This window comes from Perissodus microlepis, chromosome 13 (genome assembly GCF_051167445.1).
Source record: "Perissodus microlepis isolate ML-2025 ecotype Zambia chromosome 13, ASM5116744v1, whole genome shotgun sequence".
Classification (NCBI taxonomy): Eukaryota; Metazoa; Chordata; class Actinopteri; order Cichliformes; family Cichlidae; genus Perissodus; species Perissodus microlepis.
Genome location: NC_140473.1, coordinates 31,354,695 through 31,373,765, shown reverse-complemented (window position 1 = coordinate 31,373,765; position 19,071 = coordinate 31,354,695). Strand labels below are relative to the sequence as shown.

Here is a 19,071-nt window from a genome sequence, read left to right as displayed (position 1 = left end):
CCAGCGCGCGAGAAACTGAAGGTCTGCTGCAGGTCAGCATGTGAAAGCTGCCAGCAGCCGAAAGAACGAGCCGACGGGAAGAGCCGAACCTTCTCAGGAGGATATTTATAGCCCGGAGAGAGGACGACCCTGGCTGGGAACAGGAAGTACAGAAATAGAGATGACGGGGCGGAAAAATTCAGACTTTTTACACTTTTAAAAATTTTGTGTTGTAGCTTTTCTCATTAAATCTGATATGAGGGATGTTAAAAAGTGAGGTCAGCAGTCGAGTCAAATGCCCTGCTGGAGCCTACATTTCCCATCATGCAGCTTCACATGAATCCAGCACGTGTGCCTCATTTCTGAGCATCTTTTTCCCTTTTCTCTCCTCTCCATCTCTCGCCCACGTCCTCCTCCCACCTCTCTCACCCTCCCAGCATCCTTCACTACAATTACCTCCTGTTGAAGCTCGCTCGCCTCGGCTTTCTTTCTGATGAAAGCTGTCAAGTGCAGCCCCCCCTCCGCCCACACCTCTGTCACACTGTGACTGTAGGGGTTTTGGTTTTAACCTGAGACCTCTGCAGACATCTGTAATCCTACACAGGATGTGATTGTGCTTTTAAGGGCAAAGAATAAAACTGGACGGTCAGGAGACCTCGGCCACATGTGTGAACGAGGAAGATTAAAAATGTAAAAATTATCTGAGGGTTTACGGACGAGCAAAGACTAAGAACTCAAAGAATCGAATTAAAATCAGCTGAAACTGTAAAACCGAGTGGACGACAAACCGCCACCCGTGTGTCACGCTTTTAAAGGTCCAACAATCAGACATGAAATCACAGAGTTTGTGTTTGGCTTCAATAAACGAGGCCTACCTCATACACCACCCCGGGGTGTCCTGTGACACAGGTGGATGAGCACTGATCTGAGGTCAGAGCGTGCACGGCTCGTTCCGTCTCCAAATGAGAACGTAGGAGGAGCGCGACTCGACTTGGAGTCGAGTCCTAAATCTGCTGCTGTGGGAGAAAGAAACTCCTCTCCCTCCTCTTCACACGTTTCTGTTCCTGAACCAGCAACAAGCAAACATCATCCTCTCCACCTGCTCCACCCGAGAAGCTGCTGCTGGAGTAACAACAAAAAATGTAATGAAAGCTGAGAAACCTCCAGTAACTAAAACACATTCTAACACGTCCAAGTCCTTCGCTTTGCTTTCACGCCGTTTAACCACGCTGAGAATCCCTCACCGACTCAAATGATGTTGAGCCCAGTAAGAACCCGTCACGGTCTCGTACACGGGTGCGTCTCACCTTTTCCTGAGGCCGGTCAGAGGGAACATTAAAGCTGCTTTGTTTTCTTTCATACGTGCAGAGAACCAGAAACCACACAGCATCGTTTCCTTTCAAAATAAAGGCACGACCTCTGAGTGGACGACTGAATGTTATTTACTACACTCTATTCTGCACTGAAAGACGGGCAAAAACACACGTTGCCATGGTTACGCTGCCCCAGCATGCAGTGCGTGGGAGCCCACTCCTCACGGTGGCGACAGCGACACAAAGACTTCTCGGCTGGAGGAACGACCACACTGCCAGCGGAGCTAAATCACAGACGGCGGCGACAGGATCAAAGAACCCGCCCTGTCTGTGGAAACGAATCAAAGTTCAGGATTAGGAGTGGAAGTGGACCGGAGGCCCGCGGAGGTCACCGGCTCTTCGTTACCTTAGTCAGCAGCTTCGTCAGATCTGCTGTGGACACGAGAGAGAGACCACAGGTCATGTGGTTCAATCAGCTGATTTGATTGTTACTGAATCCTTTCATGAAAATAAAATTCAAACACTTCGTTGGTGTCTCGTCAGCGCACACCTGCTGTTACCTGATGAAGCTGAAAACAGATGGAAAAACAGACGACTCTCGTTTCTTTGTATTTTTAGCTCTGACAGTTTCACTATTCAAAGTTCACCATGGCAACGCAAACCAGCAGAATCTCACTCTGCATTCAGACTCCTACGCAGGACAAGCTGCCGCCACGGCGCTCGCCCCGACCATGAACAGACGCACACCGACCGACGGCGGAGACCAGACCGGAACCACACGGAGAGCAAAGACTCGAGTTTTCCAGTCGTGTCGGATCACCACAGACTTCCTCCACGACCGCGGGTCGGCACCAGAGCCAAACCTGAGCTGAGCAAGGTCACAAAGAAAACACACAGCAACAGGTGTGTGTGTGTGTGTGTGAGAGATTATCTGGGACATGCATGAGGAGGTGATCCATCACTCTCCTCTCTGCAGTCTTATGTAGGCCACACTGAGCAATGTGGGGCAGCAGCTATCCGACCCGACACCACCGAGGTCTGAGCAGAGCAGCGGCAGGAAGTCAGAGACACTGATTGGATGGAAGCTCGCACTTGGAATCAGGGACGGCACCATTTTGGCTCCAGGTTTGAATGATTGCGCTCAGCTCTGTTCAGGTTCTGTTTCACTTATGATTTTATAAAAAGGTGCAAAGAAAACACGAGGAGCTCAACAGCACCGTGTGAACTCCATCCACAGCTCACAGCAGTGCTGGAGAAGCTGTGAGATGTTCGCCTTACAGACGTCCATAATCACAGCAGCTCGTCCAGCTGATTCCAGGTGTTCACGTCAGAGACATAACCTCTCTTTGACTGGACGGTCTCCGCTTTGGCTAATATAAAATTAGTTGTTGCATCTGAACATGTTTTACTCTTTGAAAGTGTTTACGGCAGTCACAGATCGAAGACGTTTGTTTTCTCGTAAACCTCCGCTCGATCTCATCTCCGTCTACGTCGGAGGCGTCGCCCCCTGCTGCTCAGTACAAAGAATGCACGTGTAAGGTAAAACCAAAAACACTAAATAAATCCTCAGGCTAACTCGAGCCTGACTGATCAGTGGAGCCTGCTTTGATTAATGAGGAAACCATCCTGAATCTAATTAGTGACTCTGAGCCAGTAATTAGATTTTTGTTAGATTTGAGATAAAATGTCCTCGTAACGATTGAATCATCACAAAGAGACGGCACACACAGATCCAGGCGGATGGATACATCACGCTGTCAGAGATGATCCGAGGACTCGCTGAAGTCTGACGGCAGGTGAGTTTAGACATCAGTGTCGGGTTTAACTAAACCAGCATCTGCTTTTGAGCCCAGGCGTCCCTGAGCTGCTTTCATGTCTCCTGCAGGAAGGAGTTAGTGAAGGTCTCAGGACAGCTCTGACAGTCATGCTTGTGATGTACACTGTAATCCGGTTATCTCATCCTGAGCAGACAAAGACCCTGAAGTCACACATAATTGGCCTGCACGAGAAATCATGCTGCACTAAAGGTCAGCAAAACCAGTTAGAGGAAGCCAGTGTGCTCCATCTTCTGAGGACAAGAAATGCTTCTATTTTCTGCATTAATGTGCAGAAGACTGAACGTCTCTATCTGGAACAGGGAGCTTTTGGACCGTTCGCCCTTTGATTGGAGCAGTTTTCAGACGTGAGCTGGAGTGGCGGGCGTCCTCTGTGCCGAGAACCCGAGCACGGCCGAACGTGCGATTGTGTCCCAGCGTCAGCTTTCAGATAAGAAACAAACAGGGACACACGAACAGCGTCTGCGGGAGAAACAAAGACGGCATCGAGCGCCGCGTCCTGGCTCTTCCTGTTTAATTGTGACGTCCAATCAGAATGCTCCCGTGGAAGTGTCGCCTCAGAGAAAGCGGAGTTTAAGCTGATCGTGCCTGAAGGAGCCGATTGGAGGACGCGCAGCACAAATATGACAGTTAAAGGGCAGGACACTGAGCATCTCCGCTACGCTAATTAGGTTATCTGAGCCGTTAATAGAGTTAGAGGTTGCCATGGTTACGATGACTAATCAATGGGCCGCAGACAGCCCTGCTCACTTTTCACAACGACGGATTCAAATGCAGGGAAGAAAATTCAGATTTGATCTGCTCTGTAAATGAGCTCGAGCTCAAACACCGGCTTCGTAGCGGCCCGTCTACGCCTCGGCTCCTCGGATTAAACAAGGACGACTTTACACATTTAACACTCAAGTGCACACACGCACCCCAATCCTCCAATCACAGGTCCAGAATCAGCCGTTTCCAAAGCTCAGAAACGTTTTGTCTGCAGCTTTGATCTAAAATCAGTCTGACGTCCAGACTTTTGGTGCAACGACAGAAAGACGGCGAGCTCTTTGTGAGACGAGCTTCAACCGCGGGACGCGTCAGGATGAGCGGACCGTCACGAACACGAGGAGTGTACAGACCGGCTCCTCCCACAACGAGCTGATCCATCCAGGCTAACGCATGCGGACGACAGAGCGTGTGGATGCAGCAAAGCAGGAAGGACTTCAAGATCCAACTGCAATTTATTGTTTCTGTCCAATTCAAATTTTAGTCATTTATTAACGTTTTACCCGCTACAGGACCTTCATCGGTCACGTTTCTCAAAGTGAACTACAGCATCAGCATCCTACTTTATTTCAAACTACATCAGCAGGAAAAAAGACGGCCGCAGCTCCAGGTGTGCAGCGTGACGCCGGTGTGGAAGCTGAATTATTAATACCGGCCACCAGGGGGCGGCACTTGAGGCTGCAACAAGCACTCTGGTCGTGTAGCAGCGACCCTCTGACCTGATGTCTCCAAACATAATGATGGACTCACACGTGACCCACGCACCTTTTTGTAAACGTTTGTTATTCAGAGCGTCAGAAAGGAGGCTCGACCAGAAGTTCCTGACAACAACAACAACAACAACAAGTCCCAGCACGTCAAAAAGAGAGAGGACGACTAAACTCCAGCCTGAATCCTGCAGCCAGGACAGTCTTTTATGCTCAGTCTATTCCAGGATTATTTTTGTGTATGATTTAAATTTTCTGCACTGTAGCAACGTCGTGGCATCAAATATCTGCGGTTTGTTTAAGCAGTGAACTTGCCAGTTTAAGACAAATACATGATAACGGAGGATTATTTTGACCTGAGAGTCCTGCAGAGCTACTCTGGTGCAGTCCAGAAGCATGAAGCTGGAACACCTTTAAGGTGTTTGACAACCAGAGCACAGCTGAGTCTCCGCCTCCGTTTACCTGTGAGAAAAAACGTTTCGTTTCACCTTTTGATTCAGGTGTCTGACGCTCTGCAGTCCTCTGAGCAGCTGTTTGTCCTTCCATCAGAGGACAAACAGCAACGCCAAGCCTGGAAACACACACACACACACACACGACAGCACAAATCAATCAGCAGGGATCAATAATGACTCAGACATAAAGGTCTGCCCCAGAACCACGTCGCCAGGGTTACATAAATTAAAGCACCTCTTTCAAAATAAAAGCTTTTCTAACCAAACGTTAATGCAGCAGTTTCACTTCGCCTGCGATGGTGCCGTCGGTGACTTCAAGCTACAAGGAGTGGAAGTAATATTTTCATGTTAAAGCTGCAGATCTTTTAGCAGAGGTTTGCTGTTTTGTCACACTCACTGAGCAGCTCTTTAAATCCATCACAAGAATCACCCTAATGAATGCAATAAACATCCTAAAGACTCAAATACCGCAGAACTACAGACTTCCTGGGCCCTGCTAGGTTTCCCAGGAATCCTCACACCATCACCATAGACGTCCTTCAGGTGGACTGAAGGTAGGTGGCAAAAAAGTGAACACTGTGCATTTAGTGAACTTTAAAAATTGACCTTTAAACTGAGGTTCGTGTGATTTTAGACTGTGATGCTCTTAGAAAAGCTGGCAGACAAGCAGAAGCCCCCAAATTGATCAGCCTGGAGTTTTGAGGCAGGGGTGGAGCTCCAAGGTGGGGGCGGAGCTCCAACCATCAGGACTGAAGCTGATCTCCAGCATAAGCTATGAAACAGAAAACTGGTGAACACTAAAAACCTGACTGACTTCAGCAAAACCACAGAAACACATTTAAGAAAAGAAAATGTCTAAAACCTGAAGTAGCAAACACTGAATTTGCACAGCTGACGAATCCTTGAGCTATGACGGGATTTCACTCGGGTCTGAAACTGGATGAGCCAAAACCATTCAGTCAGTTTCCGGGGCCCCTTTGCTCTGTCATGTGAGCACACACACACACACACACACACACACACACACACAAAAGGGAATAAAGGGCTGAAAGCACAGGAATGTGTCAGCAGTCAGAGGAGATGAGATCACGAGAGAGAGCTGGGTGGGAGAATGAGAGAGGGCGAGTGAGCACATGAGTGAATGGGACAGCGAGAGAGAGAGAGAGAGAGACAGACAGAGTAGGAAGGAAAAACTGAGACATGGACCCCCTTTTCCACCTGTTTAAAGACCCCGATCTGCATCTGGATCTCTTATCGGGAAAAGTCACGCGAGCCGATGGACACGTTCCTGAGATGACGATAAAACTGAAGCAAATCTAAAGCAGCTGTAAACACAATTACCCACAATGCACGTCCACATACTGATCATGTGTTAATAGCAGGTGGTTTGATATAAGAGCAGTGACTCTGTCAGAGATCAGCACCAATATTCAGCTTCTTTTGATGGTCGACATCATTTTCCATCTGGTCACATGTCACAAGTAAGGGCCAATCAGCAGCGGCCGCGGGGAGAGACATTTGAAATGTGTCTTTTGTGTCTTCTTCGTTGGTCTTCAGTCCTCCGTGATATGTTGTGAATTCATTACTTGAGAACCAGCAGATGTTATTATCGTAGCGCTCCATGTTTTGGTCCCAGTAACTTAAATGAGCGTTTTTTGTGTTTGAACCGCGCAGGCGTCCTTCCAGCTGACGCCGGCTGTTTGTGTTCCTCTTTGTGTTTCTGTCACTTTGATTTTCTCTGGACGCGCTTCAGTCGTCTCTGCCCGTTTGTTCTCCGTGAGAACCAATCGTCTGCAGCTTCACACCGACCTCGGCTAAACACAGCTAAAAAACAGTCCAATCAGAAAGCCGGAGAGGTGAAAAACCACACGCAGCCAACCTAGCCGAGCTCCCCTCGCCAGCCAGCCAGACAACGCGGCCGCACGCCATCAATAGAGTCATGCGGTCACATTTGCTCACTCGAGCGAGTTGTTTTGTTCAGAGCAGAGATTCAAGTGAGACAGCGAGAGCAGAGAGAGCAGGAATTTCAGAAAACAAGTAAAGGACAGAGTAGAGACAGAGCCGATAGAACTTCATTAAAATGATAAAAAACGGACTTATTAGTGAGCTCCAGAATCAGACTGGAACTGTGACCAAGGCAAAAGCCGTCACTTTAGACCTGTGTGCTCTTAATCTAAAAAAAATGTTTTAACGTTCATTAGTAAAAATTTTAAAAATAACATTTAACAGTAGAACCACCAGGGGGAGCCATTCTGACACTGTCCTGCAACAAAGAAGTTTCCTGGAGGTCAGATGTTAATTTTTCCTTTGATTATAATTAAGATTTGACTAAACAGATATTTAAGACTCAGTTTTATTAATTTTACAAATCCTGTTACACCAGCCTTCATGTTTAAATGTGTGTAAACAGTGTTGCTAGGCAACTCAGATTGCTGCCATTGTGGGGTCCAAATGACGTCCACATCGCATCTGGGTATAAATGATCATTATTTGTATTTCCCCTTTTATTCTCACCCCAAAAATTAATCAAATGATTAAAAAAATATTTTAGGAAAAGTCAGATTTAAGTCAGGTTTAATTTAACATAATTATGTGATTTATAAAAAGGGGTCAAAATGAGCCTCTTCAAACACACAGGGTCAAAGTTACCACCACAGACTGTAGGTAAAAGATGGAGGGAGCCACGCTGACGTCAACCCCTCGTTAGCTACGCCCACTTCCAGTGACATCATCAAGGACAGAAAAAAAAATTGTTCAGGAGTCTGAAGGTTTTTTGGTATTATTGGGGACGATTGTGACTTTCCAGTATTCTTACACTGATGAACATTTTCCTCTCAGGAGTCGCCCCCTGCTGGATATTAAAGACAATGCAGGTGTAAGAAGCTTCAAGCCAAAGATTTCCAGACAATAAGGTTGTTTTCACATCTTTGTCTTTAACGCCAACACTATGGAAGAGTAAAAACACGAGAGCGCGTTGTGGATTTTAAACAGGATACTCTGACAGGAGAGGAGACGTGAATCCCGGGGCAGACGTTGGAACATCTGGAAAGTTTAAAAGATTTCACAGGATCTAAATAAGTTGTTTGGATCGTAACGATGCGGAATATTATTGCTGTTTAACCAAAAGTGTACATGTGAGGGTTTCCCACGCTGATCAGAAGACAGAGATACGAAGCACGTCTGAGGGACATCCTGCACTTGGATTCATGGTTTCTGCTTTTAATCTCGGCTGCACAGGTCAACATGTTTATAGTGTTTGTGTACTTTTTACACTTAAAGGGAAATGAGGGGTCATTTCTATATACTCAGGTTATTTTGCAGATGTTTTACTGAAACCAACAAAAGGTGCTCGCCGTCTTAAAGACGGTCTGGAGCTGACAGGCTTCAGCTCATCCACTAAACTGGTTAAAGGTCCGTTAATTGGCCTGTGTTTACTCCATTAGACTCATAATTGATGAGTCAGCGTAGAGAACATCAGTCAGTTAATGGATTCAGTCATTATATCACTTTACAGCTTAGCACGAGGACGTCCATCCACACGTTCACAAATGATTAGAACTGTACTGTTCTTCCTTCATCGAGGAAGAGGAGGAGGAGGAGGCGGCGTTCTCACTGCACGTGTGCAGGTTTGTAAAATGAATCGAGTTCTTTATTGCTGATGACGTGAGAGCAGAGCTGCCTTCAGTACATTTCAAATCTATATTTGATAACTGTGTGTGTGTGGGTGCTGCACACACACACACACACACACACACACACACACTCCTATTATTTAAGTCCACCATTTACTGCTACACGCACACAATCAATATCTGATCCAGCAGCTCAGGAGGCACTTAGTTAGCACTCATGAACACACACACACACACACACACACACCATGTGCTCTTAACTATGCAGCTGCCAGAGCAGCTATTAATTATCAATGAGCTTCCTGAGTGCTGTGTGTGTGTGTGTGTGTTCCATCAATAACACGCTGCATCCTCTGCTCACCCAGGAAGTGTAGATGGTAGCATTTCGATCACGCACTGACATGATGCCAGGCGGCCATGTTTTTAAATTAATTCCCCCATTTCTATGCACCAGTTCCTCAACCGACCAGCGGAGGCAGCAGTGAGTCAGTCCCCATAGACTCGCATGTTAAAACTTGACAGCAGAAACAAATATGTTTACAGGCTGATACACAAACTGTTCTGAGGTCTGACACCTGTACGGGGGACTCACCTGTTTAAACTATATTAAGTTATATTAAATTAAAACTATATTTTTAGGGGCGTGGCCTCTGTGTGATGCATTCGTACAGGAGCACATGAAACTCTGACTTTGAGGCTTCAAACCATGTGATGCCACAGAAGTCCTCACTGCCAACACACACACACACACACACACACACACACACACACAGAGCTGATGGCAGCTGATAAGAATCCAGTGATGACTTCCACTGGTGTCTCACAACACTGCAGCCTTTTTGATGGAGTTCAGGCTCAGAGAGAAACAATCCTCAGTCAGTGACAGACGGCTCAGTGGGAGGGGAGGGAGGGGGGGGGGGGGGGTAAAAAGATAAAAGGACGAGAGAAAGAAGCAAATGTTGCGTAACAGATGTAGTTTTCCACCAGCAGCTTTCACGTGATCGCTCCCTGCGAGCCTTCATTTAATGAGGCCGTGCAGATTTTACCTTCACACAGGAAGCATGTGTGAGCGACACAGCAGTGCTGCAAATCTGCAGCTTTTCACGTGTTTGTTTGTTTTTTTCCACCATTTTTATCTTAGTAAGTTCAGGAGAGATCCACATGGAGCAAACGCTGCTGAAAAACGGTTACAACTGCCAACCAGACGACGGCGTTGTCACCTCACACCGTGCACGGTAACGTCACCGCACATCTTTAAGATTAGATTTTTCTTAATCAGGAAAAATGTTAACGATGTAGTGATGTCATGCCCAGGCACATCTGAGAGCGCGAGCAGCGTCAGCCTCTGATTGAGCATTTTTAAAGGTGTGGAAGTCGTCAGGCTCCAAAAACAAAACAACAAAACAAAAAACACAATAAAACACAGAGATTTAACATTTCTGTTCAAGTATTAGCTTCACTGTCCGAGCGCCACTAAACACGGAAACAATCTGAAAAGCCTCAAACTGGCTGATCCGAGTTCAGCGTACGGCCGATGAAGTCCCGCCACAGGCCTCCCGGCTGTCAGAGCGCGAGCGTTTCCAGCTGACGGCCAGAGCGCTGAAAGGCTTTTACATAAACACGTCGGCCTGAGCTCGGCGCCCACACAGAGGAGGACGCCGTTACTGAGAGAGTGCGAACCCGGAGACGACGCGAGGAGGCGAGGGAGTGAGGGAGCCCGTCGATGTGAAACACACGGCGCTGTTTTTTATTCATGTTTCTGACGTTTTACAGATTTGTTCAGGCTGCTGCTCAGCCGAGGGTCGAACATTCAGCACAGGAGGTCACGAGCATGAGCTCATCGGGAAACTGACAGTGAACCGTAAGAACGAGTCACAGTCATGTGACACGTTTGGAGACTCTTAAAGCCCACCACAGAACCAAGCACAGCTTATCTTTATACTTTTACCTGCTGTTGGGAGCATTTCAAGTCACTATGCATCAATGCAACCGTTACATCCCACATTATAATATTATGTATGCATTAAGTCCATAGGAACTAGAGAAACTGCAAAAAAAAGAAAAAAAAAGAAAAAAGAAAAATCGTTTTGGGGGGGTTTGTTTGTTTGTTTTTAAAAAACATTTCTACTTACAGAAATTTCAGAAAAACTTCAAAAAATTTCAAAGCTAAATGCAAAAACATTGCACAAAATAGTTTCAAACCACAGGAAATTTGGAGTGTCTTTATAGGTTTAATTTTTATAAACTTCAGGAAAAATTAAAAAAATATTATTGTGCAAAATCCCCCCCCCCAAAAAAAATAAATAAATAAATACATGTAAATAAACGAAATTTTAGCTCTAAGCCTCCCAAGTTTCCCATGACGTCACTTCTGGTTGTGGCAGCTAACGGTGGACACATGATGGTCCATTTTTGTTGTTGCACTCGCTCTTTACGTGATTATCGCACAGAGCCAAATGTGGATGGAAACCACGACCTGGGACAAGCTGAATGCACGTGATGTAAGTACAATGCTTCGAGTTTCACAAATCTGAGCCTTAAAAGGGTTAAACACAGCTTTGAATCTTAAATTAACAAAATCGTGTCTTTTTATATTTTTCTGAATATTAATAACCACGTATGTTTTCTCTGTTTTCCACTTTGTTGTCTCACTATAAAAAATAAAGTTTGTCTGTTTTTTTCCTCATACATTTACTTCATAATTTTTTCCCACTTTTCACGATCATATATTTACAATTTTTTTAAGTTTGAATTTTAAAATTCATTCTCTAATTATTATTGTTACTTGTTTCACCTTCAGTGGCAACAACGTGCTGTTGTATATTTCTAAATAAAATTTGAGAAATCTACATTTTCCTAAAAAACAAACAAACAAACAAACAAACATGGGGGAGGGTTCCTTAAAGCTCTTTGAAGGTCGGGGGTTTTGAGGTCATTTGTGTGAACATTAACTTTGGTGCTGTTTCACGTCATGTGAGGAAGAATCCCGAGTATGTGCTTTTACTCTAAATACACCGATAAGGATGCTGATTACAGAGGCAGCAGCTAACGATGCCCTCAGCTCGTCCACACAGGGCTGAGCTCCGGCTCAAACCTCGTCCTGTCGTCTTTCATTTCCCGAATCACCGGAGATTTATTCTCCCAAATCCTGGATCAAACCAGGACGTGACAGGAAAAAATAAAATCGTCCGTACACAACAGAAAGTTTTCACTTAAACATGGCCCCTCCTCCTCTCCACCCCTTCCCAGTCCAAACTCTCCCATTGCCTTCCTGCCATTATGCAACTGAAGCCTGCAGCCAAAAACAGCCTCCCGGCCCGCACTCCTCCTCCTGTTCAAACAAACAGCCCGTCCTCCTCCCTCTGCTCCGGCGGACGCAGATGAACGAGACAGAGACCCCGTCGTCGCTGTCGGCGTCCCGCTGGGCGTTATATGTGCAGGAAATGCATATGAACAAACTTTCAAGGTTTTACACGGAGATCCAGGAGATCTTAATCTGGAAACACACACACACACACACACACACACACACACACACACACACCAGATTTCTAAGAAGAAATGTGGAAATGACAGCTAAGGTCGTGCAGGGTTCAGCGTGTTCGGGTTGTGAGGACATGTGAGGTGTTGGATGGATCTCCTCCTGTGAGCCTCGTCCGATTTATTTACTGAGCTGGAACTTCAAACGTGGTCATTTGTCAGAGTGTGGCTCTGTGATTGTTGTTACACTAACGACTGAAGTGGAAAAGATTTATCTGAAACCATCGTGACACCGATGCACAAACCTGCTGCCGTCCTACAGAACAGTTCATCTGGTTAATCCGCCAGCTGCTTCGCTTTAAACTTAGCGAGTTTGGGTTTTTTTGAAGTTTATAGAAACCCCAACTTAAGACCGAAAGACAGTTCTGAATATCATTACCACGATGTAACACAGCACCATGTGCTGATGAAATCAAGCTGCTACGATCCCGATCAGCATTATGGTCGTGGTACAAATGGAGCTGGGATCGAGCTTCGCGAGCAAACCCCCGCACGCTGACAGATGTAGAGACTACATGCAACTTTGACGCTAGCTAGCGTGACGCCTCGATAACGGAAATCAAAGAGTTAATCACAGTTAGGACAAAGGTGGTTTGGGTTTGAGAATCAGCATCACTTTACTTGGAACATTTTTAATGTCAAACACTGAGTAAACCCGACCCGGTCACAGGTCGTACACCGCCGGGTTCAGCAGTCAGACCTTTGAACAAACTCATTGTGCTTCTGTGTTTGTAGTTCTGCATCTCCTCAGTGCATCAAGATATTCATATTCCAAATCTGGGACGAAAAAAAAAAGAGCTTCCATGTTGAACTAACAGTCTAACGTTAATGTTCGAGAGACGTTAGAATAAAGCGCGTTTTTTTTTCATACCTGTGGCAGGGGTGTCTCCGTTTTCAGAACTTTTCTGTCGCGGTCAGTTATTTTGATGAAAATTAACACGACCGTGCAGAGTTTTTGCAAAACTGGAAAAATAAAGATATATGAACTAAACTGAGGATGGCAGGGAGTTCATTTAGAAAAGGGTGTAGCTGCAAGCCAAAGTGTGGTCGAATAACTGCTCAGTTACTAGGGCTGCCACGATTAGTCGACTAGTCACGATTACGTCGACTATCAAAATCATCGACGACTGATTTAATAGTCGACGCATCGTTTGAAGCTTTGTAAGATCCCAAAAGATGCAGGAATAAGTAGTAGGATTTAAGAGTGTAATAACGGACTGAAACAGAAGATGGCAGCACTGCATGTACAAGGATGCCAGCTGCCGTTAAACCCCGAAGAAGAAGAAGCGGTGTCCCAGAATTCATAGCGCAGCCCAGCTCAGTTTCCAATAATGGCGGCAGCTGGTTAGTTTTAATATTACTCTTATTATTCTTTCTGGGTCACAAAATAAACGTTTAACGTGTTTTCAGGCGAGAATGTAGCTGTGTAAACCTCAAATATCTGCTCAGTTTATCAAGACACCACATATTTTCAAAAGCGCTCCGACGTTGTCAGAGACGTCTGTTACCCACTAGCTCGATAGTTAGCCGGGGGCGAGGCTCACTAGAGCCCGTGAGAACACCGGACTCCCGGCAGATCGTTTTCAAACCCACCGCTGTCTTTCGCTACTCAGGTTAAACATGATATATAAGTCACTTAGATAACTTAAAAATGTTATTGTTTGGCTTTTTTCAGTATTTTATTTGTTCCTGAGTAAATCGGCTGAGTTTAATAAACTTCACCGAAACAATCTGCACATTTAATTAAAATTTAATAAACTACCATCTTGTCTTTATTTTTAGTTAGCACATACCTTAAACACTTCAAGCTGTAAGCTAATGATAGTTATATAAGAGCAGATGCTGCTGGTGCAATAAACTGTCCGTTTTACTACAATGGATGATGATCTGATTAGTCGACTAATCGCAAAAATAATCGGTAACTAGTCGACTATCAAAATAATCGTTTGTGGCAGCCCTATCAGTTACATTGTTTTATTCACTGATGGAAGTGAAATTAAAATGCGATTATTTTGGCTAGTCCTGCTAGCTTGACGGCTAAGTTACAGAAAAAACCTGCAGAGCAGAAACGTCTGAAAATGTGCACATCAAGAGTTTTAAAATCAGAGTTTGAGGCGGACACCCTCAACTGGCCGCCCCTCCCTGAGCCTAGATCTGCTGGAGGTTTCTTCCTGTTAAAAGGGAGTTTTTCCTTCCCGCCGTCACCAGGTGCTCACCCATGATTGTTGGGATTCTGTGTATTATTGTAAAGTCTTTACTTTAGACCGCTTTGAGATGACTATTGTTGCGATTTGGTGCCATTCAAATAAAACTGACTTGATTTGACAGGTTTTCATATTTTCATATTCGAGTTTCAGACAAAGCGAGGACGTGAGCTTTGTCAAACAGAACCTTCCACACATACTGTAAAGGCCGAAGCTCGAGCAGCCAAATGGCTCCAGGATAAATGTGATATCCTCAGATAAACAGCACAATTATTCCCTCATATCCATTTCTGAATGAGCGCTGTGTCTGAGCGGGCAGACAGACGGCCCAATTGTCAATCCAGACGCCTGGGAACATGGGACGGTGACAACAACACATTGAGGGAGCCGGGGTCGAGTCATTTTAATGAAGTTGAGCTCTAATTTGCCCGAGCCGAGTAACAGACAGAGGAAGGAAGGAAGAAAGAGGCTTGTTCTCCCTCTCATTATTGTGATTTTTCCACTGTGAATCCATGACCTTCTGACAGAAAGGGAGAAATTACCGAGATGACATGAACTTTCCATGAACCAGACGGACTAGGAAAAACCAGGACACAGGTCTGGGATTCTAGCCGTTTAACCCACTCCTGTAATCAAAGACTGATGAACTACAAGAGGAAAATTTGGAAGAACTTGGACTTGCAGTAATCGAGTCTTTTCCGACTGTTCGAACAGATGTCCCATTACCATGTGTGCACATGTCTAAGTTGGGGCAAAAGGAAGAACTACACCCGAATATTTAAATATTTGGACATTCAGTTGTCCGTTTTTGGATCCAGATATTACTCCGAGGCCATGGTTCTCAGCTGGAAAAGGCTTGATTGCCCACTTCGAATTGGAAATGAGTTGCTGCCACGAGTACAGGACATTAAAGATCTCTGGGTAGAACCATGGATGCTGCATTGGTGTGTTGCTGTAAGGAAAGCTCTGAGCTTGCAGGCAAAACTTTCAATCTATGCTCCTATCGTCAGTTATGAGCATCTATTAGAGTCAGGAGTGACCCTTCAAGCGTCTGCTCTGAACTGAGTGGTTTCAGGTGTGCTTATAGGACAAAACAGCTGAGTTTACATCAGGAGTCAGAGAGGGTGACGTCTGCATGTGCAGCTACGCTTAGAAACCCGTCATTAAAGCACATTTATGTTTACTGAGGCGTCAAAACTCGTCATTAAAGCTACAGGAGAGCAAAGAGTTCATCTCAGTCATGAGTTTGGCCTCCAACAATTATGACAAAAAAGAAAACAATCAGGGGAAAGTTTCCTTTTTTGTAGCAGTTTTTGCGACAGAGCTGCTTTTTCTCGTGTTATTAATCAAGCGCTCCCCAAATCAGGCTTTTGTCAGACTTTTGCTCCTCCCAGGAAAGAGGAGTGAAAGTCTGACAAACCCCAACTCTGCATGCTTTTTACAGCTGGTGGGGTAGTCTGGATGTTATCCAGCGCCTTTCTACTCGAGCACTCGAAGCCTTTACACATCGCGTCTCATTCACCCATCCATACGAGCGTTTCTATGTCTAAACACATTCGCACTCTAACATATCAGGAACCGCTCCGGGTTCAGCATCTTACCCAAGGATGTCTTGGCGTGCAGATTGGAGTAGCCAAACAAATAAATGATCGTCGAGGCAACGGCACGCTGCAGTGGGCAGTTCGGCCTTTTTCAAAGATGGAAGTCCAACCAGAGCCGCTCACAGACCGCTCGCTCCACACATCGCTCCACAGTCGCAGACACGGCGACACGCACAGCTCTGCATCGGCCAATCGCGCCACCCCGTGGGTCCCATGATCGGCTTTCGCGTAAACGACAGCTGGATGTCTGCTCTCCATCGCTCGCCTTGAGGCCATCACGCAGAGCTTCGACCCAGGCCTCATCTTAATTTATATTTCTGGCACAGGCACCAGCTCACCTGGTCAGTCCGGCTTCATACTCAATAAAATCAACTTTTTACCTTTTATTTGTTTGTTTCTATTTAACCTCCTAAGACCCGGACTCTTCCACGACATGCATTTTTAATTTCTCTCTGATATTTGGACATATTGGGGCCTGATGAATGTAAAAACAAAGAATTACCTGATTTTTTTTTACCTTATTTTTGGTTTTAAGAAAAATAAGAGCCACAAATGAGGATATTCATTTAAAATTTCAATAGAACAGTAGCAGTTTAATGTCCTCGTAAGTGGATATCAGGCCCATGTAGAGCAAAATTTAGTATTTTGGTCTAAATAACCCAAAATGTGACGTCCACATATGTGCACGGCAGGTCCTAGGAGGTTAAAGTTAAAGATAATCCCATAAACAGACTCAAATAATTGCAAACTCCTTTGAGGGTAAGTCAAGTTAAATGATCGGGATACCAAAATGATCAATATTTCTGCTGTAACCCAGCAGACACGTTGGGCCATGTTTATGTAACTTCTATAACTGAGACCCTTCATTCAGACCTTTCACTGAACATCACCTGGAGCAGATTTCTAATCTATGATAAAGGACTTTTGGGTAAAAGAGGCTGGATGATGCATAAATGTCATTATAGCCAAATTTTACCCACAAATCCAGCAAATCTGAATGAAAATAACTGGATTCACACAGAAATGCTGGCGAGGACGTTGGGACGCGAGCAAACACGCTCAGAGTAACAGATGAAGGGAGAGGAATTATCATCTCAGCGGGATTTACGCTCACTAATATCCACAGGAAACCAGTCGGAATAGTTCGGATCAGCGAGTGGGTGTTTGTGGGCGGCAGCTCTGAACACATCTCCACATCTACAGTGAGGAGAAAGACTGGGATGAAGAGGATGAGGGTGGGCTTAATGGCAGCTCCACTGGGAGCAGATAAGCAGAGTAAAAAGGAGGTTATCACCAGGGGGGAGCGCTATCTGAGCGTCACAGCAGAGTGACGATGAGCAGAGCAAATGAGGACACGGAGAGTCCGACTGAGCCGGAGCAGGTCACCCCCCCTTCTGATGTCCACGAATCGCCCAGGACGCCACAACATTAGAAACCAGAAGCGGAACGACATGATTTAAAGGTCAGAAAGTGAGATGCAACCTCGAAGGAGGGAGAATATGAAGCGTGTTAGAGAGGGAGAGAAGAGAGAGGGAAGGAATGTGAGGAGGAAGGAAAGAAAGGAGGGATCAGACGGGAGGAACGAAGCACTCGAGATACACAGCCGAGGTTAAGAGGAGTCTTCAGAAGTCCTTCTGATCTGTCCATCTCTGAGCAGGAGGAGGAGCGTTCACTGCTCTGATTCCTCCTGCACAGAGAGGAGACGTCACGGGATTGGTTTACTGGATTTCAAAACAAAAATAAGACGTTGGGCTTAAAGAGACGATCAGCTGCTGTGTTCTGTCAGGTCAAACTCGTGCCGACACTCTCACAGCGTCGCCTGTGAATGCTTTTAATACGTTTCCTGACAAATCAGTCGCATCTTTAAATACCACCTTTGAAATCACATCTTGCCCTCATGCAGCCCGCGTCTCGTCCAGTGACAGCTACATTTTGGAGAGGACAGCAGTGGCTGTTCAGCAGGGCCTGATGGTGGAGGCTGATGTTCTCTCAAACACATGAAAACATTAAGTAAACAACCCTAAAATGAGTCTCCTAATGTACCCTGACAGCATGCCCAAACAAATTCTTCGTGCAGTCACTTTAACATTTTCTCAAATGGGGAAAATGAACGTAAAAAAAAAAAAGGAAAGAAAAAAAGCCTTGGGTGCCCAAAAATAGAGCGCACTAAAACGGGACTAAAAGCATATTTTGTCCATTAAAGCGCTTTGATACGATCAGGTTCACATTCAGCCACTGCAGCAGGGTGGGGGTTCAGTCTCTGGAGATCTATGGAGAACTGGCTGTTCCCAAACTCTCTGATACAAGCAGGGCGGATCACAGGAGGAGGGGGGGCGGGGCCTCTGGGTGAGCGCCAAGGAGGAGAGAATGAACCGAACAGGGGTGAAGCCAGGAAGAAAGCCCGAAAGACCTTCATCTTCCCCCTCTCTCCACCCATCCTTTGCAGTGACGCCCAGAGCTCACACCCACTCTGCAAACCACATGACCCACACGTCCAGATGTGTTTCATACACTCCAAACACTCACTCACACACACACACACACACATACACACTCTTCAGGTGACCGTCTGCTTGGCTCTGCAGACGTTAACTCAAACTGCAGGCAGACAAAACTGAGGCGGGAGAATATTTTCTGCCCCGTTTTGCTGCCATCTTGTCAAACGTGCACATTTAAACAGCTGTAATGATGCTTGTGGTTACAAAAACACTTCCAGTCCCACAGAGGTCCGTGTGAACACGGCCTCCAGCCGTTTCAGCTCAAACTGAACCCGTCAGGACGATTATCCAGGAAATGCTCATCAGCTTACTATGACTAAAGCACCGGGGCCGGTATTAATTGTTTAATCTTAAAAAATGACTCATTTGGACTTTCACTGGAAGCTCCACCCACACCCAGCCAGGTGTTTTACCTGAGCACAGATTATTTGTGCCCAGCCAGATGTTGAGTTTGTTTAAAAGACAGCTGCAACAAAAGTTTCATTAAATCAAAAACACTTTAATTAACAAATCTTCGGAGTTACTGAGTTAATATTTTCATA

General features: G+C 45.6%; 1 protein-coding gene across 2 annotated transcripts in view; it reads right to left on the bottom strand.

The window, feature by feature from the left end:
- Nucleotides 1-19,071, bottom strand: part of LOC146375403 (spectrin beta chain, non-erythrocytic 1) — a 102,091-nt gene that overhangs the window by 68,732 nt on the left and 14,288 nt on the right. Inside the window, exon 2 of one of the 2 annotated variants that reach the window (XM_084948868.1) lies at nucleotides 5,088-5,170. The exons of the other annotated variant lie outside the window; for it this stretch is intronic. The gene's annotated coding sequence lies outside the window, so the exon portion shown is untranslated. The remainder of the gene's footprint in view (nucleotides 1-5,087; nucleotides 5,171-19,071) is intronic. 2 annotated transcript variants of the gene reach the window in all.